This window comes from Oreochromis niloticus, linkage group LG13 (assembly GCF_001858045.2).
Source record: "Oreochromis niloticus isolate F11D_XX linkage group LG13, O_niloticus_UMD_NMBU, whole genome shotgun sequence".
NCBI lineage: Eukaryota > Metazoa > Chordata > Actinopteri > Cichliformes > Cichlidae > Oreochromis > Oreochromis niloticus.
In genome coordinates, this window is record NC_031978.2 from 32,527,368 (window position 1) to 32,554,033 (window position 26,666).

The 26,666-nt window shown below is 39.8% G+C and overlaps 1 protein-coding gene across 4 annotated transcripts in view; it reads left to right on the forward strand.

Annotated features, from left to right (window-relative positions):
• The window catches only part of birc6 (baculoviral IAP repeat containing 6), a 196,759-nt gene that overhangs the window by 23,368 nt on the left and 146,725 nt on the right, over positions 1 to 26,666 (forward strand). The gene's annotated exons all lie outside the window — the stretch shown is intronic.

Below are 26,666 nucleotides of genomic sequence, written 5' to 3' on the forward strand. Positions count from 1 at the left end.
TAAGAAGTTATGACCTGCACTCTATTTGGGTCAGATATAAACCGAGTTTAGGTGTAGTTTATTTAGCAGCAGTTCTCTTATGTGTTGCTGATAGCCGGCTAGCTAGCTAGCGCCGCTAGCATAGTTAGCTAGCACCGCTAGCGACCCTTCGTGAAAAAGCACCCAGGCTTTGCTTATATTGAGGCGGGTGAAACTCGTGTCAGCACCCGGTCGCTCGCCGACAGTATGTGTTTTAGCTGGACTTATTTTTCGTTTATATGGACCGATGATTTATTTATTTATTCATTTTAGTAACGGTATAAACAGTGAAAGGTGGTGGATTGGCCAGATGTAAACTTCAAATATCTGCTCGTGTTACCAAGACATCCCATATTAGCTCTGATGTTTTCGGTGCCTGCAAAGAGCTAGACAGGTAGCTAGCTAACCCGAGCTGGCTGTCTTTTTGACTCAGGGTCATAGCTGGACTTATTTTTCGTTTTTATGAGCCGATGAGGGGTTTTTTTTAGTAACGGTACAAACAGTGAAAGGCGGTGGATTGTCCAGATGCTGGTCGATGTGGAAAAAATAACTGAGTTGTTTGGTAGTCGCTGACGCGGAGCTACAACCGAGGGCAGCTATCCACCGGTGTGTGTCAGAAAGAACATGCGGGAACGAGGCGGCGAGGTGACCGCCGATCGACCGGTGGTAGATCGTGGATCAGGGAAACCGAAGGCAGGAGAAGCAGGCGGCTGCCGGTCAGAGCGTGAGGTGAACTGAATTTCAGGTAAGAAGTTATGACCTGCACTCTATTTGGGTCAGATATAAACCGAGTTTAGGTGTAGTTTATTTTCGTTGTGCTGACTTTTTACAATCAGTTATAATAACTCGTACTGCGTGGTAGCTAGCACGATGGAGTTTCTATACAGCTGTGTGCCCGCTAAGTTACTCATGTTGAACTTTATGACAGCCTCCCCTGTCATTCTCTCGCCTGTTCAAACTTCAGTCATGAAACTGATCAATGATCGGCTTTTCTCTCTTGTTTGTTTATCGCGCTAAACAACAGCAGCACGTTTAAGCTTGATCAGCTGTTGTTAGAATTCATTTGATTTTAATTTCTAGTATCAGCTGATGTTTGCTGGAGCCACAGCTGTAGAAGCGGCTGGTCGAAACCAGGAGATGACCTTACTGAATCATCAGAGCTGAACTGGTGATGGAGAAACAGGTTTACCTTTTTTTTAGGTGACATGAATGAGTTGAAGGGAAGTTATGAACTGTTTCTGAGAGAAATAAACACCAAGCTCCTTTTTTTATTTAGCTGACAGCTGGTAACTGTGCAGGGGCGGATCTAGCAAAGCTTTTGCCAGGGGGCCAGGTAGGGCATTAACAGAGAAAGGTGGACACAAAGATATACTTTTCTTTCTTACTCTCATACAGGGAGTGCAGAATTATTAGGCAAGTTGTATTTTTGAGGAATAATTTTATTATTGAACAACAACCATGTTCTCAATGAACCCAAAAACACATTAATATCAAAGCTGAATGTTTTCGGAAGTAGTTTTTAGTTTGTGTTTAGTTTTAGCTATTTTAGGGGGATATCTGTGTGTGCAGGTGACTATTACTGTGCATAATTATTAGGCAACTTAACAAAAAACAAATATATACCCATTTCAATTATTTATTTTTACCAGTGAAACCAATATAACATCTCCACATTCACAAATATACATTTCTGACATTCAAAAACAAAACAAAAACAAATCAGCGACCAATATAGCCACCTTTCTTTGCAAGGACACTCAAAAGCCTGCCATCCATGGATTCTGTCAGTGTTTTGATCTGTTCACCATCAACATTGCGTGCAGCAGCAACCACAGCCTCCCAGACACTGTTCAGAGAGGTGTACTGTTTTCCCTCCTTGTAAATCTCACATTTGATGATGGACCACAGGTTCTCAATGGGGTTCAGATCAGGTGAACAAGGAGGCCATGTCATTAGTTTTTCTTCTTTTAAACCCTTTCTTGCCAGCCACGCTGTGGAGTACTTGGACGCGTGTGATGGAGCATTGTCCTGCATGAAAATCATGTTTTTCTTGAAGGATGCAGACTTCTTCCTGTACCACTGCTTGAAGAAGGTGTCTTCCAGAAACTTGCAGTAGGACTGGGAGTTGAGCTTGACGCCATCCTCAACCTGAAAAGGCCCCACAAGCTCACCTTTGATGATACCAGCCCAAACCAGTACTCCACCTCCACCTTGCTGGCGTCTGAGTGGGACTGGAGCTCTCTGCCCTTTACCAATCCAGCCACGGGCCCATCCATCTGGCCCATCAAGACTCACTCTCATTTCATCAGTCCATAAAACCTTAGAAAAATCAGTCTTGAGATATTTCTTGGCCCAGTCTTGACGTTTCAGCTTGTGTGTCTTGTTCAGTGGTGGTGGTCTTTCAGCCTTTCTTACCTTGGCCATGTCTCTGAGTATTGCACACCTTGTGCTTTTGGGCACTCCAGTGATGTTGCAGCTCTGAAATATGGCCAAACTGGTGGCAAGTGGCATCTTGGCAGCTGCACGCTTGACTTTTCTCAGTTCATGGGCAGTTATTTTGCGCCTTGGTTTTTCCACACGCTTCTTGCGACCCTGTTGACTATTTTGAATGAAACGCTTGATTGTTCGATGATCACGCTTCAGAAGCTTTGCAATTTTAAGACTGCTGCATGCCTCTGCAAGATATCTCACTATTTTTGACTTTTCTGAGCCTGTCAAGTCCTTCTTTTGACCCATTTTGCCAAAGGAAAGGAAGTTGCCTAATAATTATGCACACCTGATATAGGGTGTTGATGTCATTAGACCATACCCCTTCTCATTACAGAGATGCACATCACCTAATATGCTTAATTGGTAGTAGGCTTTCGAGCCTATACAGCTTGGAGTAAGACAACATGCATGAAGGGGATGATGTGGACAAAATACTCATTTGCCTAATAATTCTGCACTCCTTGTATAAAATATTTAGCTTTTATTAAATAGTTATCTGAATCTTACAACCAAAGTTTGTATAATAATACACAAGATTGGCTGTAGACCATTGTTCATCATTCAGAACACTGTGTAAAAATAACAAAAAACAAAAAGTGAATGCAAAAGTGCATAAATATTTATTTTACGTGTTTGATATGTGTGGCGGGGCGTGGTCTGCAGTGCCGCTGCAGGGGAGGTGGACCCACCTGAGGGGCATCTGCAATCACACCTCTCGGGCGTAGTCTGTGCTCTCTCGGCTGTTTTTTGGGTGTGTGTCGGGCTGTGAGTTGAAAAGCTACAGCTGGCTGGGAGGGTACACCAACCATGTGTGAAAAGTGGTCCATAACGTACTGGTTCAAAGTGTGTTCGTGCAAACATTGTCGGGGTCTGCCGTGGTACAGAGGGACTTCTGCTTATGAACCTGTGTGCACAGCGTCTGCAAATCGGGGCTGTACAAAGTGACCTCATCTTTACCCAAAACTGTAAGCTGTCATCTGTGAGGCGCGAGCGGTGTTTGTTTTTACCATAATTCATGGTGGAGAATGGCTGCTCTTCTGAGTTTTGCTGTCTGTAGCCGTATGAATGGAAAACTACACAGATTAGCAGCGGCATAGGCACACATAAAATTTCTTCTGAAATTTTCGCTTTCTAGTTATTATTATTCTCCATCTTCCGCCTAAATTTCGGCACGTATCACGCCCCGCAGTTTTGAGAAAAGCTTCATATATGTTACCTCATTTTGTGCGGCTGGATCTGGAATGGTGTGCTATGACTTTTGGTGTTTATGAATATTATAGTTTTTTAAATATTAATATTTTAGTGAAAATTTTCCCGCGCTCCTCTGCCAAACAGTTTTGACAATAGGGGTACATATGTTACATCATTTTGTGCGGCTGGAGCTGGGCTAGTATGGTGTGACTTTTGGTGTTTATAACTTTTATAGTTTTTGAAATATTTAGATTTTAGTGCAAATTTAGGCCAATTTCTAGGCTCCTGAGAAAGATTCTGCTTTTGGCACCATAGAAACAGACTTCATTTGTGGTGTGTTGGCTCTCTCTAGTGGTATACCGGGAGTAGTACGGCCTAAAGAGTGCCATGCTTGGTGAAAACTACATATCCCACAATTCATAGCATGCCTCTACCGAGTCAAACAATGGCGGACACCACTTCGTTTTATATGTCTTTTATTCGTGTTTCTAGGTCACAAAATACACTTTTAAGATATTTTCAGGCGAGAATGTAGGTGTGTAAACTTCAAATATCTGCTCGTTTTATCAAGACATCCCATATTAGCGACAATTCTCTTAAGTGTTGCTGATAGCCGGCTAGCTAGCTAGCTAGCTAGCTAGCGCCCCTTCGTGAAAAACCACCCAGGCTTGGCTGAAAGTGAGGTGGCTAAAATTTGTTTAATCGCCCGATCGCTCGGCAAGGGTCTGTGTCTTAGCTGGACTTATTTTTCGTTTATATGGGCCGATGATGCTGGTCGAAGTGGAAAAAATAACTGAGTTGTTTGGTGGTGGAGCTACAACAGAGGGCAGCTATCCACCGGTGTGTGACAGAAAGGACATGCCGCGAACGAGACATACAAGGCGGTGAGGCTACCGCCGATCGACCGGTGTTTGCTAACGCGGAGGTCAATCGTGGATCAGGGAAACCGAAGGCAGGAGCGTGAGGTGAACTGAATTTCAGGTAAGAAGTTATGACCTGCACTCTATTTGGGTCAGATATAAACCGAGTTTAGGTGTAGTTTATTTAGCAACAGTTCTCTTACGTGTTGCTGATAGCCGGCTGGCTAGCTAGCTAGCGCCGCTAGCTTAGCTAGCTAGCGCGGCTAGCGACCCTTCGTGAAAAACCACCCAGGCTTGGCTGATAGTGAGGTGGCTAAAATTTGTTTAATCGCCCGATCGCTCGGCAAGGGTCTGTGTCTTAGCTGGACTTATTTTTCGTTTATATGGGCCGATGATGCTGGTCGATGTGGAAAAAATAACTGAGTTGTTTGGTGGTGGAGCTACAACAGAGGGCAGCTATCCACCGGTGTGTGACAGAAAGGACATGCCGCGAACGACACATACAAGGCGGTGAGGCTACCGCCGATCGACCGGTGTTTGCTAACGCGGAGGTCAATCGTGGATCAGGGAAAGCAAAGGCAGGAGCGTGAGGTGAACTGAATTTCAGGTAAGAAGTTATGACCTGCACTCTATTTGGGTCAGATATAAACCGAGTTTAGGTGTAGTTTATTTTCGTTGTGCTGACTTTTTCAATCACTTACAATAACTCGTACTGCGTGCTAGCTAGCACTACGGAGTTTGTATACAGCTGTGTGCGTGCTAAGTTACCGATGTTACCGATGTTGAACTTTATGGCAGCCTCCCCTGTCATTCTCTCGCCTGTTGAAACTTCAGTCATGAAACTGATCAATGATCGGCTTTTCTCTCTTGTTTGTTTATGGCGCTAAACAACAGCAGCACGTTTAAGCTTGATCAGCTGTTGTTAGAATTCTTTTGATTTTAATTTCTAGTATCAGCTGATGTTTGCTGGAGCATGAAGATGAAATCAGGAGATGTCCTTACTGAATCATCAGAGCTGAACTGGTGATGGAGAAACAGGTTTACCCTTAGGTGACATGAATGAGTTGAAGGGAAGTTATGAACTGTTTCTGACAGACAAATATACACCAAGCTCCTTTTTTTGTGTAGCTGACAGCTGGTAACTGTGCAGGGGCGGATCTAGCAAAGCTAGGGCAGCTAGGGCATTAACAGAGAAAGGTGGACACAAAGATATACTTTTCTTTCTTACTCTCATATAAAATATTTAGCTTTTATTAAATAGTTATCTGAATCTCACAACCAAAGTTTGTATAATAATACACAAGATTGGCTGTAGACCATTGTTCATCATTCAGAACACTGTGTAAAAATAACAAAAAACAAAAAGTGAATGCAAAAGTGCATAAATATTTATTTTACGTGTTTGATGTGTGTGGCGGGGCGTGGTCTGCAGTGCCGCTGCAGGGGAGGTGGACCCACCTGAGCGGCACCTGCAATCACGCCTCTCGGGCGTAGTCTGTGCTCTCTCGGCTGTTTTTGAGTGTGTGTCGGGCTGTGAGTTGAAAAGCTACAGCCGGCTGTTTGGGTACATCAACCATGTGTGAAAAGTGGTCCATAACGTAATGCTTCAAAGCGTGTTCATGCAAACATTGTCGGATCTGCCGTGGTACAATGGGACTTCTGCTCATGAACCTGTGTGCACAGCGTCTGCAAATCGGCGCTGTACGAAGTAACTTCATCTTTACACAAAACTGTAAGCTGTTATCTGTGAAGCGTGAGCGGTGTTTGTTTTTACCATAGTTCATGGTGGAGAATGGGTGCTCTTCTGAGTTTTGCTCTCTGTAGCTGTATGAATGGCAAACTACACTGAATAGCAGCGGCATAGGCACACATAAAATTTCTTCTGAAATTTTCGCTTTCTAGTCTCTCTTTAAGTTTTCAGTTGCAAAATTGTGATTTTTCAGAAAATACATGCGTTGCTATGGTTGCTATGCAATTAACTCAGAGTGAGCGCTGGTCTGTTCTGAATTTTCTCTTCATGTCTGAACAACTTCTTGCTACTCACTCAATTTCCACTCAACCCCCACAAATTATACATCAAAACGTAGGTATTTTTGCCGGCTTTCAGAAAATGTCACTATCACTGTTGTGGAAGTTACAGATTTTTATCAAATCACCTCAGAGCAACACAAAGTCTTAAAACTCTCCATAGAAAGTCAATGGAGAGTCTGTTCAAAATCAGTGCTGGGACTCTCTAATGAGAGGCATTTTCAAATCGTCATATCTCTTAAACAATGCAAAGTTAGGACATGAGGCTTGTGCCAATTCATCTTCAGACACTGCTGACACTCACGGTTGGAGCAGTTTTTACAGTCATCTTACTGTTGAGCCATAAATTACATTTGTTTGAGGGGTGGAAATCTGTCCTCCTCTCAGTTTTCAAACTCCAAAAATGAAGCCGTTTCTTCTCTCGTCATATCTCCGCAACGGAGGTACAAAGAGCTATGAAAATCGCAGTCAAAGTTCACCAAAGTCCGCTGATTCACCCAGTACAAGAATGATGCTTCTATTCCACCTAGTTTTTGAGTTACACGATGTTTTGTAACTCCAAAAAACGACGTTTTACGCCTCTCACCGCGATCTAAATCTGACACCTCATCTGCCTCTTTCCCAGTGGCGCAGTTGGTAATGACACCGGTCGGCAGCCCAAAGATCGCAGGTTCAATTCCACCTTGGTCAACATGTTTTTTCCCCCCTACAAATTAATACATTATCACAGACCAGTAATTCATATTGATCATTTATTACAATTCTGCAAAGTTTTATGATTTTAGCAGCTTTTCTAATATGGACCTCAGATTCTTGTTAACACTCCATGGCACAAATACTGTTCCCTTTAGGCTCTGTGTATGTGTGTGTGTATCAATATTTTTCCCATTTTAAAGTATTACTCCTCCATAATAGTATTTCTTTTAAATCAAAGTACTTTTACTACATCTTAGTACTTCTGCTCAATCATAGTATTTCTGCTAAATCATAGTATTTTTGCCATATCATGGTATTTGTGCCAAAGCATTGTATTTCCACAAAATAACAGTATCTCTACTATGTTATATTATTACTGCTCATAGTATCTCTGCCAAATCTTGGTATTTGTTCCAAAGCATAGTATTTCTGCCAAATCATAGTATAGTTGCAAAATAAAGGTTTTTGAGCCAAATCATAGTGTTTGTGCTAAATCCTAGTAATTCTGCTCAATCATAGAATTTCTGCTATGCTGAAGTGCTTTTTGCTAGATTATAGAATTTCTGCTAAGTCAAAGTATTTCATGTAAATGATAGTATTTATACCAAGTCCCAGTGTTTCTGCCAAATCATAAATAATTTTAACAAAGCAAAGTTAAGACGAGGCTTGTGCCAATTCATCTTCAGACATTGCTGACACTCACGGTCACAGCCTTTCAGTTTTCAAACTTCGAAAATGAAGCCGTTTCTTCTCTCGTCATATCTCCGCGACGGAGGTACAAAGAGCTATGAAAATCACAGTAAAAGTTCACCAAAGTCTGCTGATTCGCCCAGTACAAGAATTGTGCTTCTATCCCACCTAATTTTGAGTTACACGACATTTTGTAACCCTAACCCTATTACTCCTCCATAATAGTATTTCTGTTAAATCAAAGTACTTCTACTACATCTTAGTACTCCTGCTCAAAGTATTTCTGCTAAATCATAGTATTTTTGCCAAATCATGGTATTTGTGCCAAGTAATAGTATTTGTGCCCAATTGAAATTTCTGTTATGTTATAGTAATACTATTAAGGCATAGTATTTCTACCACATCATAGTATTCCTTCAAAATCATAGTATTACTGCAATTTCATAGTATTTGAACGAAATCGTAGTATTTGTGTTAAAACATACTATGTCTGCAAAATCACAGTATGTCTGCTATGTTATAGTATTACTACTAAGGCATAGTATTTCTACCAAATCATAGTATTCCTTCAAAATCATAGTATTACTGCAATTTCATAGTATTTGAGCGAAATCGTAGTATTTGTACTAAATCATGGTACTTGTGCCAAATCATAGTATTTTTTTTCAAATCATATTATTCGAACCAAAACATAGTATTTGTACGAAGTCATAGTATTTCTTCTAAATCATAGTATTTCACCCAAATCTCAGTAGTTGTGCTAAATCCCAGTATTATTGCCAAATCGTAGTATTTGTACTGAAGCATGGTATTTCTGCCAATAAGAGTATTTGTACTAAATCATAGTACTTCTGCCAAAATATGGTATTTGTGCCAAATTAGAGTATTTGTGCCCAATTAAAATTTCTGTTATGTTATAGTAATACTACTAAGGCATAGCATTTCTACCAAAGCATAGCATTCCTTCAAAATCATAGTATTACTGCAATTTCATAGTATTTGATCAAAATCGTAGTATTTGTGAAAAAACATACTATGTCTGTAAAATAACAGTATATCTGTTATGTTATAGTATTACTACTAAGGCATAGTATTTCTGCCAATAAGAGTATTTGTACTAAATCATAGTACTTGTGCCAAATCATAGTATTTCAGCCATATTGTGCTAGTTGTGCAAAAACATAAACTATGATTTTGCAGACAGTCTATCTATTATGTTATAGTATTACTACTAAGTCGTAGACTTTGTTTTGTTATAGTATATGTGCTGAATATAGTATATGTGCCAAATCATAGTATTTATAGCAAATCATAGTATTTGTGCTAAAACATAGTATACTGCCACATTATAGTATTTGTGTAAAACCAGAATGTCTGCAAAATCATCATATATCTGTGATGTTATAGTATTACTACTAAGGCATAGTATTTCTGCAAAATCATAGTATTTTTGCAGAAACATTGTACTTCTGGTAAATCATAGTATTTCTACTAAATAATAGTATTTCTGCCAAATCATAGTATTTGTGCCAAAATATTGTATTTGTACAAAGTCATAATATTTCTTCTAAATCATAGTATCTTAATCAAATCTCAGGAGTTGTGCTAAAACGCAGTATTATTGCCAAATCATAGTATTTGTACCCAAACCTATCAGTTCAACTTATTTAACTCTTCTCAACAGCCCAACACCTCTTCTTCACCCCGTTTCAGCAGAATTGTGAGTTTTTTCACCCCTTTTCAGCACAAATCCCAGCTTTTTCAGGTGTTTTCAACAGAAATCTCTTTTTTAGCAGAAATTCTGCTGATTCACCTGTTTTCAGTGCAACGTACTACTTCTTTACCTCTTTTCAGTAGAAATTCTGCTGATTCACATATTTTAAGCAGAATTTTCAGCCTTTCACGTCTTATCAATACAAATCTCAGTATCTTCTGCTCATTTCAGAGGAAACCTTTTCACCTCTCCTCTTTTCAGTACAAATTTGAACTTCTGTACCCCTTTGAAGCAGAATCTTTGCCTTTTCACCTCTTTTCAGCAAAACTTTCTGTTTTTTTTCACTTGTTTTCAGCATAATTTTTCAGTTTCTTTACTGCCCTACAATTTTTGCAGCTTTTCATCTTTTTCAGTCATTTTCAGCAGACAGCTTCAGCGTTCCGGCATCCACACAGCATTTTTGCAGGAAATGCAAACTTTTTATAGTTCTTTATTCCACCTTATTCTAGTTGCTTCCGTACGTTTTTGGCACTTTTTGGCACTACGTTTCTGCTATTTCTGCTAATGATCGCTATGACTTTTGGTATTTTTAAGTGTGCCTATGCCAAGAGGCACACTTATTACTATTCCTTGGATTTATTATTCTCATTATTGTGTGGATGCCTTGAGGCATCCACACTATTGAGTTCCTGTTTCCCTTTATTCTTTATCTTTATTCTTCTAGTTGTTCCGTTTTTTGGCGCTTAACTTCTCCCTCAGTTTTCAGCCGATTTTCACTGTTCAAACTCTAATCTGTTCTGCTATTTCTGCTTTCGACTGCTATGACTTTTGGTTTTTATTACTATTATACTTTTTAAAATATTACACTTTTTTCCTTTAATTTGTCCCATTGAAATGAATGGAAAACTTCCACAATTCTGCTAAAACTTGCTTGTTTTTGAAACTTAACTACTTCCTCATACTTTCACCCAGAAACTCCATTCAAACTTTAAAATGTTCTGAAGTTATTGGGCTATTCCGGTGTGATTCAGCTTTTTCAGACCTTCTACCGTTTTAATCTTATCACTCTTTAGGTTTTCAGTTCCAAAATTGTGATTTTTCAGAAAATACATATCTGTTACCGTTTTCATCTTTTCCCTCTTTAAGTTTTGAGTTTCATCTTTGTGATTTTTCAGAAAATACATGCGTTGTTATGGTTGCTATGCAATTAACTCAGAGTGTACACTCGTCCATTCTGAATTTTCTCTTCATGTCTGAACAACTTCTAGCCACTCGCTCAATTTCCACTCAACTCCCAGAAATTATACATCAAAACGCAGGCTTTCATGAAATGTCACTATCATTGTTGTGGGACTTATAGATTTTTTGCAAATCCCCTCAGAGCAACACAAAGTCTGAAAACTCTCCATAGAAAGTCAATGGAGAGCTTGTTTAAAATCACCGCTGAATTTTTCTAATGAGAGGCATTTTCAAATCGTCATATCTCCTTAACGAAACAAAGTTGAGACATGAGGCTTGTGCCACTATATCTTCAGACTCTCCTGATGCTCACAATTCAAGAGTATTTTCCTCACCTGTTACCGTTTGGCCATGAATTACATTTGTTTGAGGATAGGAAATTTGTCTCTCGCTCAGATCTCTTCAGATTTAAAACTTAGATTTAAGAGTCTGTCTCTCAGCTGGACTTATTTTTCGTTTATATGGACCGATGATTCATTTATTCATTTTAGTAACGGTATAAACAGTGAAAGGTGGTTGTCCAGATGCTGGTCGATGTTGGAAAAATAACTGAGCTGTTTGGTGGTGGCTAACGCGGAGCTCCAACAAAGGGCAGCTAGCCACCGGTGTATGACAGAAAGGACATGCGGGGAAAGAGACATACGAGGTGGCGAGGCAACCGCCGATCGACTGGTGGTAGCTAACGCGGAGCTCAATCGTGGATCAGGGAAACCGAAGGCAGGAGAAGCAGGCGGCTGCCGGTCGGAGCGTGAGGTGAACTGAATTTCAGGTAAGAAGTTATGAACTGCACTCTATTTGGGTCAGATATAAACCGAGTTTAGGTGTAGTTTGTTTTCGTTGTGCTGACTTTTTACAATCAGTTACAATAACTCGTACTGCCTGCTAGCTAGCATGAAGGAGTTTCTATACAGCTGTGTGCGCGCTAAGTTACTGATGTTGAACTTTATGACAGCCTCCCCTGTCATTCTCTCGCCTGTTGAATCTTCAATCATGAAACTGATCAATGATCGGCTTTTCTCTCTTGTTTGTTTATGGCGCTAAACAACAGCAGCACGTTTAAGCTTGATCAGCTGTTGTTAGAATTCATTTGATTTTAATTTCTAGTATCAGCTGATGTTTGCTGTGGAGCCACAGCTGAAATAATGGCTGGTCCAAACCAGGAGATGTCCTTACTGAATCATCAGAGCTGAACTGGTGATGGAGAAACAGGTTTACCTTTTAGGTGACATGAATGAGTTGAAGGGAAGTTATGAACTGTTTCTGAGAGACAAATAACACCAACCTCCTTTTTTGTGTAGCTGACAGCTGGTAACTGTGCAGGGGCGGATCTAGCAAAGCTTTTGCCAGGGGGCCAGGTAGGGCATTAACAGGGAAAGGTGGACACAAAGATATACTTTTCTTTCTTACTCTCATATAAAATATTTAGCTTTTATTAAATAGTTATCTGAATCTTACAACCAAAGTTTGTATAACAATACACAAGATTGGCTATAGACCATTGTTAATCATTCAGAACACTGTGTAAAAATAACAAAAAACAAAAAGTGAATGCAAAAGTGCATAAATATTTATTTTACGTCTTTGATGTGTGTGGTGGGGCGTGGTCTGCAGTGCCGCTGCAGGGGAGGTGGACCCACCTGAGCGGCATCTGCAATCGCGCCTCTCGGGCGTAGTCTGTGCTCTCTCGGCTGTTTTTTGGATGTGTGTCGGGCTGTGAGTTGAAAAGCTACAGCCGGCTGTGTGGGTAAACCAACCATGTGTGAAAAGTGGTCCATAACGTAATGCTTCAAAGCGTGTTCATGCAAACATTGTCGGGTCTGCCGTGGTACAATGGGACTTCTGCTCATGAACCTGTGTGCACAGCGTCTGCAAATCGGCGCTGTACGAAGTAACTTCATCTTTACACAAAACTGTAAGCTGTCATCTGTGAAGCGTGAGCGGTGTTTGTTTTTACCATAGTTCATGGTGGAGAATGGCTGCTCTTCTGAGTTTTGCCCTAAGCAGCCGTATGAAAGGCAAACTACACTGATTAGCAGCGGCATAGGCACACTTAAAATTTCTTCCGAAATTTTCGCTTTCTAGTTTTTTTTTTTTATTGTTTGTTTTAAATCAGATTTGCCTGCTGACTCTGAACAGTCAATACATGAGAGCTTTGAAAAGAAAATTAATTTATTACCCATCAGCCATAAAGGGTTGCCTGTTGGGTGGCAGGCATGAACAAATGCCATTACTTGAAAACATGTAGGACCTTCAAATTGATACCAAAGGTGCATCTACTAAAAATCTTGAACCTTAATCTTAGTGACCTTGACTTCAAGGCCAGAAAAAGTTTTCTGAAAACTTTGTGAATGCAGTAACTTGGGAACAAAGTGATGTAGGATTTTGAAGTTGATACTCCGGGTGTGTCTGCTAGGTGGCTGAACGGTAGCAGACTGGCTGCATGCTAACTATCTTTGTGCAGGACACTTACCCCAAGAGTCATGAATGTGTATGGATGTTAGTTTTAAAAAAGTGCTTGTGTGAATGGGGTGAACGAGGCATGTTATAAAAAGCACTCTGAGTACTCACGGAGAGTAGAAAAACACCACATAAAAACCAGTATATTTACCAGTGATATATTTTATTTTCGTATAGGCAGTACAGCACACACAGAAACCTAAGTAGTAAATGGGATTTAAGAAACCATTGCTGTATTCCTTGAAGCTACGTCTTGATTGACAACTGACTTGAAAGGATCTCTACTTCCTGCTATCTTGATTGAATTGCCAGCTTTAACCATTAGTTCTACAATAAATGACCATCTTGACCACCTTGCTTTCAAAAGTGTTAGGGTTTCTGCCTGCCATGTGCATTATAGATTTCTGAGCCAAACCCAGGGTTTTGTGTGCACAACAGCTCGACTTTAATCTGTAACATATACAGTTGAGGCCAAAATTATTAACCCCCAGGAATCATGGAACATTTTCCTAAACTTCTTCCCTTCTTCCCAAGTTTGCAATATTGATAAAACTTGATATAATCAAACATTCACCAGTGCTATTTACTAGCTTTTGGTACACTTTGTAATATAAAATACATTTTTAGTCTTGCTTTATGTCAAATATAGTAAAAAAAATGTGGTCAAAAATATTAGCCCCATGTGAATGTTTGCTTTCAAAACACACCTACACTAATTAACCAGTCAGCTTTGAAACCACACCTGTGCAATCAATTGGCTTCCTAACAACACCTGCAGTCAATTGGCTTCCTAACAACATCCAATCAGCATAAAAACACTCCAAGGAACAGGGCTCTTGAACACATGAGAGGAACTACTGTTACTCGCCCATGCCAAAGACAAAGGAAATCAGTCTGGAGCTCAGAAAGAAGATAGTAGAGGCTCATGATAAGGGGCAAGGCTACACTGCCATTTCCAAGCGATTCACAGTGTCTAGAACTGCTGTACATTGCATGATTGCCAAGTACAAGGAGACAAATTCTTTTAGAAACAAACCTGGCCGTGGCCATTTCAAGAACAATGGAGAGGAAAATAGTCAGAGATGTCAGCAAGGAACCCTGGACATTTGCCAATTGTTTGTTGCTGACCTGGCCTCTTCTGGAGTTGATGTTTCAAAGAACACAGTTGTGAGGGCTCTCCATCGTGGTGGGCTTCACGGCCATCGTCCCAGAAGAACCCCTTTACTCAAAGAGCGGCACATCACAGTAGGGCTGCTCAATTAATCGAATTTTAATCTCGATTACGATCTGGGTTTTCAACGATCATTAAAAATGACTGAGCCGATTATTAGCACCTCCCTCGTGCTTTACTCTCGCGCTGCTCCGTGTGGCAAATCGAGCGCACCTCTCTGCGTTTCGAACACGCGTCACAACAATTAAGAGGACCCGAGGGAAGCTCGGAAAGCGAAGCAGAAGTTATTTGGAGAGGAGAGGATAATGGCTGCTGAAGAAAGAATGCCGTTGGTTGAAAAGAGAGGTAAAACGACTTCAGTGGTGTGGAAACCAATGTTCCCTCTAAGCTGCGCACTGCTGGCACGGTCTCTGCGCACAGAAAATCTGCGTTGTGCACAAAAAAAATCTAACCTGAATTGAAATTAAAATTAAAACTTTAACAATTCTGTTTTGCAGTGTTAGTCAGTAAGTGACTGGCTGCTCCTGTATGGGATTAGAACGATGCCACCTTACCATGTGGTCCAGCCAATAATGCAATTCACATTCGTATATACGCAGCCAATCAACGTCGTTGACAGGCTATGACAGCGTCCTTATGTGCCGACACCGGTGTTTTAGCTAGCAAAGCGGCGTGGCTGATGTGCAGTGAAGCCACATTAATGACAACGTATACAACCATTGGAGATGTGAGCAGGACAGACGGAACAATTGACAGAAAAAGTGTGGACTTTATACCAGTTTTTAAATTGTGTTGATAGGCCACGTAAAACCAGAGTTATGATAAAAATATATGCAATGTTTGGTTTTCTTCCTGAATACTATCGTTGTTTATATTTACTGCGGGAAGAAACGGTAAAAACGGCGTTTTATAAGGAAAACGCTCGAAAGCACTCTCCGCCTGTGAGCAAAAACAAAACCAAAAACCCCCCCACCCTTTCCTATTGGTCGAAAAAAGTACCATGTCGACCAATCAAAAAATGATATGATATGTCTCGAGGGAGGTCCTTAACAGAGTTAGTATTTGTGATATTGGCACGCGTATTCTCTCTGATCATTCAGATGTTCATTTAAATATCTCACCTCCTGAAGCTCACCCAACTCTACGTAGTTGGCGATTAAATCCATCACTTTTAAATAATTCTATGTTTCGGAGTTATATAAAAGAACAAGTTGATCTTTTTTTTACAGGCAAATGATAATGAAAACACAAATCCTTCTAATCTTTGGGAGACAATGAAGGCTTACCTACGTGGCGCTATAATTTCATACAGCATAGCGAAAAAGAAAGAATCTTTAACACATCAAATGGACCTGGAAAAAAAATTAGCAGATCTAGAACACTCCCTCAAAATACATTTTTCACCTGACGTACTGAAAAAAATAGAAGTCACTAGATCAGCTCTGAATCAGTTACTGACTGAAAAAGCAGAGGCCAGCGTATTCTATGCTAAGCACAGGCTGTTTGAGTTGGCAGATAAACCAGGGCGGTTATTGGCACGTTTGGCTGCTGGGAAACTAGAATCTCATGCTATATCATCTCTAAAAGATGAAAGAGGACAGAATCAATACGAAAATAATAAATTGGTTAAATTAATGGAAAATTTTTATAAACAATTATATATATCTGAAAATACAGCCACATTAAGTGACACCCAAAATTTTTTACATAAACTCAATCTACCAACTTTGTCTGAAGATGATCGAGCTCGTCTTGGTGAACAAATAACACAAGAAGAGGTGCTGACAGCAATTAAATCTCTTCAACGAGGGAAAGCCCCGGGCCCAGATGGTTTTGGTCCAGACTTCTATAAAGTTTTACAGGATCAAGTAGCTATACCTCTTTTAAATATGTATCTGCATTCTATTAAAAGGGGAAGTCTTCCCAATACATTGTACTCTGCGAACATATCGCTATTCCATAAGAAGGATAAACCAGTTGATCAATGTGCTTCCTATCGCCCAATTAGTTTAATAAATGTTGACAGCAAAATTTTGTCTAAAATATTGTCTAACAGACTAGAAAATTATATACCTAAACTTATTAAGGCAGATCAGACGGGCTTTATCAAGAATAGAGAATCAATTACAAACATAAGAAAATTATTGAATATTATAGAACACTCTAAGGTAACCAAAACACAAGGACTTGTTGTATCACTTGATGCGGAAAAAGCTTTTGACCTCGTTGAGTGGTCTTATATGTTTGCTGTGATGGAGAAATTTGGCTTGGGCAGGGGGTTTATAGACATGATCAGACTGTTATATGTCACCCCAAGAGCATCTGTTATAGTAAATGGTATTAAATCATCAGAATTCTGTTTACAGAGATCAACAAGACAGGGGGACCCGATTTCCCCATTAATTTTCGCTTTAGTTATTGAACCACTGGCAGAGGCCATTAGAAATAATCAAAGTATATCTGGATACCAAATTCAAGGAGTTGAATTTAAAATTCTACTATACGCAGACGATGTTCTGCTGTTTGTCACCAATCCCCAGGATGCTATACCCTCTGTATTATCTATTATAGAAACTTTTGGATATCTGTCCAGGTATAAGGTTAATATGAATAAAACTATTGCTTTGCCACTAGGAAATTTGCCCAGGACATGCAATATCCCATTTACCTGGTCGGGTTCGGGATTTAAGTACTTGGGGATACACATTTCACTTAATATAAGAAGTATATTGAAACAGAACATAGACATAGTTCGTAAAAGCATTAAAAAAGATCTTTCCAGATGGATGGATCTCCCGGTCTCTTGGATGGGAAGAATAAATTTAATTAAAATGATTGTGTTGCCCCGGCTTTTATATCCTTTACAAATGCTCCCAATAACTCTTACCAAAAAAACTATAAAAGAAATTGAAAAAGATCTGTCAAGGTTTATTTGGAGGGGTAAGAAACCCAGATCAAGTATGAAAACGTTACAGCTGCCCAAAGATAAAGGGGGTCTTGCCTTTCCTAACATCTTGCTGTATAACTGGTCATGTCATAGTAGAGTTATACATGAATGGATCCACGCATATCTAAAAGACACAGATGATCCCCTTGAAGCCTGGACATGTCGGCCATTTAATCTTCTAAGCGAACTAGTGAGTAAATATAATAAAAAAACATAACAAAGTAATGATTGATACTTATTTAAAAACATGCCGTGATATGACTAAATACACTGAAAGTAATCCTATACTTAGTTATCAAACACCTTTTATAAATAATCGGCACTTTACACCGGGAATGAAAAGTGCAGTATTTCAGAGATGGTTTGGTGCAGGAATACGTGTGGTGGGTGATCTGTTTGATGGGAATGTTTGTATGTCTTTTGAGCAGGTCCAAAAGAAATATGGTATACATCAAATGGATTTTTTTGCATTTTTACAGGCTCGTCACCTAATTACGTCATGTCTTGATACTTTGCATAATACAATGCAACTAGGACCCATGGAAAATTTCTTCTTACACTTAAGTGCAGATAATAGTACTATAAGACAGTTTTACAATGCACTACAAGGTTATAATAAACACAATATTGGAAAACTGATTAGGAGCTGGGAGGGTGACCTCCAGTGTCAGTGTGATGATCATGCCTGGAGTGAGTGCATACAATCTGTGCATTCTTTATTTCTTAGTAACAGATTTAAAGAAATACAATATAAAATTTTACATAGACAGCATAGAACACCTATTTTTCTGAATAAAATTGATCCGAGCAGGTCTGCACAATGTATTAAATGTAAATCTGCGGCGGGGTCCTATGTGCACTGTCTTTGGACTTGCTCAGAAATCTCAAAATTCTGGCTCTGTGTAACGAAAGAACTAAAAGGGATATTTAAAAGCAGAATCCAAAAAGATCCAGCTCAGTATCTATTGGGGCTGCCAATTTCGAACAAATTTCCAGATAAAAACAAACATATACTTCTATGTAAATTACTGTTTTTGGCAAGAAAATGTATTCTTTTTAATTGGATTAATGAAAAACCACCAACAATAACTCAGTGGTATAAAGAAATTTTTAGAGTACTACCAATGGAAAGACTGAGTGCAAAATTAAGTGGCAATGATGATATTTTTTGGGATATATGGCGCCCGCTATTGGATTACTTACCTGATGATCTGAAGAAAACCATAGTGAGAGGGGCAGCCCCACTTCACTGGCGGGTTGAGTTTGTCAGGAGATATGTGTAAATGACTGATAGACCGAATTATATATACTGTATCAGTTTCCCGTTTACATGTCTCAGACTGCTTATTGTGGGGGGGTTTTTTTGTTTTGTTTTGTTTTGTTTTTTTTTTGTTTGTTTGTTTGTTTTGTTTTTTTCTTCTTTCTTTTATTTTTTTTGTTGTTGTTCTTCTGTTTTGTATAAAGGGAAAAATAATTAAAAAAAAAGAAAAAAGGAAGATAGCGTGGAAGTTGTTGTAAAACCAATAAATTTTTATGTTAAACAAAAAAAAAAAAAGATATGGCAACATGGCATCTAGTTGTTAAGAAACGGGGGGAAGTTTTAGGAGTGACGGCGGTGTTCTGAGATGTGAGAGATTTGAGACGTTTAGCGCAAATCTTGTGTAGTTAGTGTGTAGTGTAGTCAATAGTTTTGTTGGTGTGTCAGAACAATGAGGCGGCTGCTGAACGTTACAGGTGTTACAGGAGTGATACATCTCCTGTTGTCAGGCCTGCAGGTATCAGGCTGTTGTTCTCCTTTATCTCATAGTGGACAGAAATTATTTTTTGGAGTGGCACAAATAATTTGTGTGGCATCAGATTTGATGCAGAACAGCTGATTGTTCTGTAAATAGTTTGAAATGTTTATTTAAAAAAACGCCTTGGCTGCATTAAAAAAAATAAATGGCTGCAAAAAACTTTGTTTGCCAAACTGAGTTACTTTTTTGAAGTAGTAACTATATAATTAATTGCCCAACATTGGTCATTATATACTGTATTTGGCAGACAGAGAGTTACAGACTCTCTCCCAGACCACAGACTCATACTCATAATACAAGTCAGAGCTTTATGAAAAAAAAAAAAGACAGAAAGTTGTGTTTTCAAAATTGGAGTTAAAGTTATTTTTACTTCCAATAGTGTTAACATACTACACAGGTCATGAACAGGATTTTTTAAAATTTTCATTGTAAGTGGGCTAAAGCAGTTAATTAAAAGTAGTCTAACATAAATGTAAATGCTGTAATTTGATTATTTTAATAAACCATGTAACTTGGATGGATTAGATGCTGGCGTGACCACAGTGCACACGTCTGATGTCGCTCACAGTGGTCCAAGGGACCGCTCAGGGAGTTTGTGTGTTCGCTCAAACACATGAAATATTAGAGGGAACATTGGTGGAAACATTATGGGTTCGTGGAGTCAGACGTGGATCAAATATTGTGCAGTATTTTGAAGTTCACTAAACATAGATGTTTACATTTTTCATTTATTTTTTATATTGCAAACATTTGCACTGTAATCAGTATTTGCACACTATTTTATATTATTTTTTGACAATCTTTAAAGCCATTATTCAATACATTGTTATTGTTAAATAAATATCTTCAAATAATCGAGATCTCAATTTCAGTGAAAATAATCGTGATTATCATTTTTGCCATAATCGAGCAGCCCTACATCACAGCCCGACTGAAGTTTGCCTGTGAACAATTTGAAATGTAAAGATGAGATTTGGAAGTCTGTGCTTTGGTCTGATGAGACTAAACTGGAACTGTTTGGGCACATGGATGTTGCATATGTTTGGCGAAGAAAGGGAGTCTAGGTTTGTAGTCTAGGCTTAGGTCGTCGCTTGGTCTTCCAACAAGACAGTGACCCAAAGCATACATCAAAATTAGTTCAGCAGTTTTTCAAGGATACCAAAACTAAGATCTTGGAGTGGCCCGCACAGAGCCCAGACCTCAGTCTCATTGAGAATCTGTGGCGAGTGCTCAAAGTGAGTGTCCATGCTCGGAAAACCCCGCAATTTGGACCAGCTAGGACAATTTGCAATGGAGGAAATTTGCCAAAATCCCTCAAGAGACCTGTGCCAACCTAGTAGAGACCTACTCTAATAGATTGTTGTCAGTTGTGGCTCAAAAAGGGTACAGTATTGACTATTAATGGACATGGGGCTAATAATTTTGAAAGTCTCATTTTTGCCTTTTCTTGTTTCAACTCAGTGTATCAATAAAATATCCTAACTACAATTAGTGGACCTTGTTATTTTGGACACAGATACGCTTTAAAAAACAAACACTTGTTGTTAATGGTCATTTTCATATTGAAATCAGGAGTGTTGCCTAATTTCATAAGGGGGGCTAATAATTTTGGCCTCAACTGTAAGGGCTCTAGACTAACTTTTTTTCTACGGTTGCACTTTTGTGCCTAACTTTTTTTCTTAGGTACACCCAAATTTTTCACCCGAATCACTGAACCCCACTGTTTTACATGTTCACTTTTTATTTATTTATTCTTTTTAATTGCTGTCCATACAGACAATATTGATTTGTAAATGATTAACCAACAATCTTGTCAACACAAAGTTCTTTATTTGGAGCACAGTTCTACAAGAAAGATAAGTTACTGAAAAAGTGCTTGTGGTTAAAGTACTTTGTCTACAATATTGCCAAAGAGTGCCAATGTTAAACTTAATCATCATCTTGGCCTCCTCTGACGACCTGTTTGGTGCTGCCTGCCACTGAAAGGCAGTGGGGAGAGGGGACACTTAGGCAGTGCATTTAATGTGTTTTCTGGATACACTGTGCTTTTTCAATTCAATTCAATTCAATTCAATTTTATTTATATAGCGCCAAATCACAACAAAAGTCGCCTCAAGGCGCTTTATATTGTACAGTAGATAGCACAATAATAAATACAGAGAAAAACCCAACAATCGTATGACCCCCTATGAGCAAGCACTTTGGCGACAGTGGGAAGGAAAAACTCCCTTTTAACAGGAAGAAACCTCCGGCAGAACCAGGCTCAGGGAGGGGCGGCCATCTGCTGCGACCAGTTGGGGTGAAAGAAGGAAAACAGGATGAAAGACATGCTGTGGAAGAGAGACAGAGATTAATAACAGATATGATTCGATGCAGAGAGGTCTATTAACACATAGTGAGTGAGAAAGGTGACTGGAAGGGAAAAACTCAATGCATCATGGGAATCCCCGGCAGCCTACGTCTATTGCAGCATAACTAAGGGAGGATTCAGGGTCACCTGGTCCAGCCCTAACTATATGCTTTAGCAAAAAGGAAAGTTTTAAGCCTAATCTTGAAAGTAGAGATGGTGTCTGTCTCCCGAATCCAAACTGGAAGCTGGTTCCACAGAAGAGGGGCCTGAAAACTGAAGGCTCTGCCTCCCATTCTACTTTTAAATACTCTAGGAACAACAAGTAAGCCTGCAGTGAGAGAGCGAAGTGCTCTAATAGGGTGATATGGTACTACAAGGTCATTAAGATAAGATGGGGCCTGATTATTTAAGACCTTGTATGTGAGGAGCAGAATTTTGAATTCAATTCTGGATTTAACAGGAAGCCAATGAAGGGAAGCCAAAACAGGAGAAATATGCTCTCTCTTTCTAGTCCCTGTCAGTACCCTTGCTGCAGCATTTTGGATCAGCTGAAGGCTTTTCAGTGAGTTTTTAGGACATCCTGATAATAAAGAATTACAGTAGTCCAGCCTGGAAGTAATAAATGCATGAACTAGTTTTTCAGCATCACTCTGAGACAGGATATTTCTAATTTTAGAGATGTTGCGCAAATGGAAGAAAGCAGTCTTACATATTTGTTTAATATGTGCATTGAAGGACATGTCCTGGTCAAAAATGACTCCAAGGTTCCTCACAGCATTACTGGAGGCCAAGGTAATGCCATCCAGAGTAAGAATCTGCTTAGATACCATATTTCTAAGATTTTCAGGGCCGAGTACAATAACCTCAGTTTGATCTGAATTAAGAAGCAGAAAGTTAGCGGCCATCCAGGTCTTTATGTCTTTAAGACATTCCTGCAGTTTAACTAATTGGTGTGTGTTACCTGGCTTCATGGATAGATAGAGCTGTGTGTCATCTGCATAGCAGTGAAAATTTATGCTATGTCTTCTAATGATGCTGCCTAAGGGAAGCATGTATAATGTAAATAGAATTGGTCCTAGCACTGAACCCTGTGGAACTCCATAATTGACCTTAGTGGGTGAAGAGGACTCTCCATTTACATGTACAAATTGGAGTCTATTAGATAGATATGATACAAACCACTGCAGTGCAGTACCTGTAATACCTACAGCATGTTCTAATCGCTCTAATAGGATATTATGGTCAACAGTATCGAACGCAGCACTGAGGTCTAGCAGGACAAGCACAGAGATGAGTCCACTGTCAGAGGCCATAAGAAGATCATTTGTAACCTTCACTAAAGCTGTTTCTGTGCTGTGATGAGCTCTGAAACCTGACTGAAACTCTTCAAATAAGCCATTCCTCTGCAGATGATCTGTTAGCTGTTTGACAACTACTCTTTCAAGGATTTTTGATATGAAAGGAAGGTTGGAGATTGGCCTATAATTAGCTAAGACAGCTGGGTCTAGAGATGGCTTTTTAAGTAAAGGTTTAACTACAGCCACCTTGAAGGCCTGTGGTACATAGCCGATTATTAGAGATAGGTTGATCATATTTAAGATCGAAGAATTAATTAATGGCAGGACTTCTTTGAGCAGTTTTGTAGGAATTAGGGCTGTGCGATATGACCAAAATCTCATATCCCGATATTAAGACATCTATCGTCCGATAACGATATAAATCACAAAAATGTAACATTTTCTGTAAATTCTGTGAATCTCGGGCAGCTCGACAGGCGTGAAGTGTTTCCAGCTGGGCGTCACGTACCTGGAGTCGAGTGTTTTAACTGATGCATGAAACGATACATTTTTAGACATAAGTTGTAACAGCCGCCGTTTTCTTTGTGAGTATTTATTACACAGCGTGCTGCAGGGAAAAGCCTGTTCTAACGTTTGAGTCTAAGGTTTATTTTTTAGCACCTGACGGCTCTTTTTTGCTTCTCATCCGTAAATACTCTGCATCTTTCACGTGATTCAGTTTATTTTGAAAAGTCTCAACAGGGTCTTGAGCTTTATTGTGAAAGGTTTATGTGGAAAATAAACAAGCGGACACGAGGTGGTTTTACCGTCGTTGTTGCTAACGACAACGCATAAAAACAAGCGCTTGTCCGTCTGTAGTGTGGTTATATTAAATGTAAGAGAAAGAGAGAACTTTAGGAAATTAATATAGCCACTACAGTGACCATCAAAATAATGAAAAAATATTGCCGTAAACAGTTTATTTTGCGACACCACGAAACAAACGATAGCGTAAAATGAAACGATAGACGTTTTTCTATCGTCATCCAATATATATCGTTATATCGAACAGCCTTAGTAGGAATGGGGTCTAAAAGACACGTTGATGGTTTGGAGGAATTAATTATTGAAGTTAAGTCAGAAAGATCAATTGGAGAAAAAGAGAGTCTAACTTAACATCGATGGTACTAAAAGTAACGTTAAAGGGATTGTTGGCTCAACAGTGCTCTGACTTTTTGTCAGCCTGGCTACAGTGCTGAAGAGAAACCTGGGGTTGTTCTTATTTTCTTCAATCAGTGATGAATAGTAAGATGTTCTGGCTTTGCAGAGGGCTTTCTTATAAAGCAGCAAACTATTTCTCCAGGCTAAATGATGATCCTCTAAATCTGTGACACGCCATTTCCTCTCCAGCTTACGAGTTATCTGCTTTAGGCTACGTGTTTGAGAATTATACCACGGAGTCAGGTACTTCGGATTTGAGGCCTTAGTTTTCACAGGAGCTACAGTATCCAGAGTCGTACGTAGTGAGGAGGTAAAATTATTAACAAGGTAATCGACCTCTGTTGGAGTAGCGTTCAGATAGCTGCTCTGCTCTATGTTGGTACAGGGCATTGAAGATGATAACAGTGGGTGGATTATATTCTTAAACTTAGTTACAGCACTTTCAGAAAGACATCTACTTTGATAAAGTCTACTCTCCACTGCTGTGTAATCAATTATTGTAAATGTAAATGTTATCAGGAAATGATCAGACAGCAGAGGGTTTTCAGGAAACACTGTTAAATGTTCAGTTTCTATGCCATATGTTAAAACAAGATCTAGAGTGTGATTAAAGTGGTGGGTGGGTTCTTTTACATTTTGAGAGAAGCCAATTGAGTCTAATAACAGATTAAATGCGATGTTGAGGCTGTCATTTTTAGCATCTACATGGATGTTAAAATCACCCACAATAATTATTTTATCTGAGCTGAGCACTAAATCAGAGAAACTGAGAAATCAGAGAGAAACTCTGTGTAAGGCCCAGGTGGACGATAGATAATAACAAGTAAGACTGGTTTCTGAGTTTTACAGCTGGGGTGGACGAGGCTAAACATCAGGATTTCAAATGAATTAAAAGTCTGTCTTGGTCTTTCGTTAATTAATAGACTGGTGTGAAAAATTGCTGCCACACCGCCCCCTCGGCCTGTGCTTCGAGATTTCTGGTAGTTAGAATGACTCGGGGGTGTTGATTCATTTAAGCTAACATACTCATCCTGCTGCAACCAGGTTTCTGTAAGGCAGAGCAAATCGATTTGTTGATCAATTATTAAGTCATGTACTAACAGAGACTTGGAGGAGAGAGACCTAATATTTAATAATCCACATTTCACTGTTTTACTCTTTGGTTCAGATGTGGATACTGTATTGTTCTTTCTTTGATTTTTTTTATGTTTAAGTTGTTTATTGCTGGTTTTTAGTTTGTTTTTTGTCTGTTTGGGAGCTGACACAGTCTCAGTGGAGATGGGGTTTTGGGGGGGGTAGCAGGAGGAGAGAAGCTGCAGAGAGGTGTGTAAGACTGCAACTCTGCTTCCTGGTCCCAACTCTGGATAGTCATATTTTGGGGGGTTTAATAAATTGGTCCATATTTCTAGAAATGAGAGCTGCTCCATCCAAAGTGGGATGGATGCCGTCTCTCCTAACAAGACCAGGTTTCCTCCAGAAGGTTTGCCAATTATCTATGAAGCCCACATCGTTTCTGGGACACCACTCAGACAGCCAGCAATTTAAGGAGAACATGCGGCTAAACATGTCACTCCTGGTCTGATTGGGGAGGGGACCAGAGAAAACTACAGAGTCGACATTGTTTTGGCAAAGTTACACACCGATTCAATATTGATTTTAGTGACCTCCGATTGGCGTAACCGGGTGTCATTACTGCCGACGTGAATTATGATCTTACTGTATTTACGTTTACCCTTAGCCAGCAGTTTTAAATTTCCTTCAATGTCGCCTGCTCTGGCCCCTGGAAGACAATTGACTATGGTTGCCGGTGTCTCTAGCTTCACATGTCTGAGAACAGAATCACCAATTACCAGAGTTTGACCCCCGGCGGGTGTGTCGCCGAGTGGGGAAAAACTGTTAGACACATGAACAGGTTGGTGGTGTACCTGGGGCTTCTGTTTAGGACTATGCTTCCTCCTCACCGTCACCCAGCCGCCCTCTTTCCCCAGCTGCTTGGGGTCTGCCGGGGAACAGCTAGCGGGGCCTACGCTATCTTCGGCTGCACCAGCTACAGGGGCCTGGCTAGCTACGGGTGAATGAAGGGTGCGAAGCCGAGTCTCCAATTCAGTAATCCTGGCCTCCAGAGCTGCAAATATGCTACATTTGTTACAAGTATCATTACTGCTAAAGGAGGCCGAGGAGTAACTAAACATCTGACACAATGAGCAGGAAAGTGCAGGAGGGACAGGTGAAGTAGCCGTGGTGCTAACGAGTCGGCTACGAGCTAAGCTAAGCTAGCGAAACAGTAAAGAGACAGTGAGTGAATACTTTGGCTATAAATTAGGTAGTGAGTACACAGAAAGGGTGATTCAGATGAAGCATGTTAAGATTATACTATGAAAAAGGGATGTATCAAAATATTTAAATTAAATTGCTAAGCAGAAAAGCTACTCAGAAACACCACTGTGTTTGAGCAGGAACACGAAGTGATACTCTACCACAAAGCGAGCGAACACCAAGTGACAGCGCCACCAAGAGTCAG